This window comes from Myotis davidii, unplaced genomic scaffold (assembly GCF_000327345.1).
Source record: "Myotis davidii unplaced genomic scaffold, ASM32734v1 scaffold1521, whole genome shotgun sequence".
NCBI lineage: Eukaryota > Metazoa > Chordata > Mammalia > Chiroptera > Vespertilionidae > Myotis > Myotis davidii.
In genome coordinates, this window is record NW_006291034.1 from 110,073 (window position 1) to 110,481 (window position 409).

Sequence of the window (409 nt, forward strand, 5' to 3'; positions counted from 1 at the left end):
CGGAGCGCGCACCCCTTCCCCAGTGCTTTCCTGCCTCATAGAGTTTTGGAAGAATTGATACACTTCCTCTTTAAAATGTTTAATTCTTAATTAGTAAGGCCACCAGTCTTGAGCTTTTCTTTTTCCAAAATATTAATTACGGACTCCGTTTTAAAAATGTCTGTCCACCTTTTCTATTTTTTTCTTGTGTTCATTGCCATAATTTACATCCTCTGGGAATTTTTAAAATATGTTTTTATTATTGATAGTATTACAGATATCTCCCATCCCTTTCCCCCTTGCCTTCCCTCCTCCCAGCCTCTAGCTCTGGGAAATTTTTCATTTCATCAAAGTTGTCTAATTTGTTAGCATGACGTCCAAACTATTTATCCCTTTAAGATGTTTTCTTTTTTTTTTTTTTTTTTTTTTG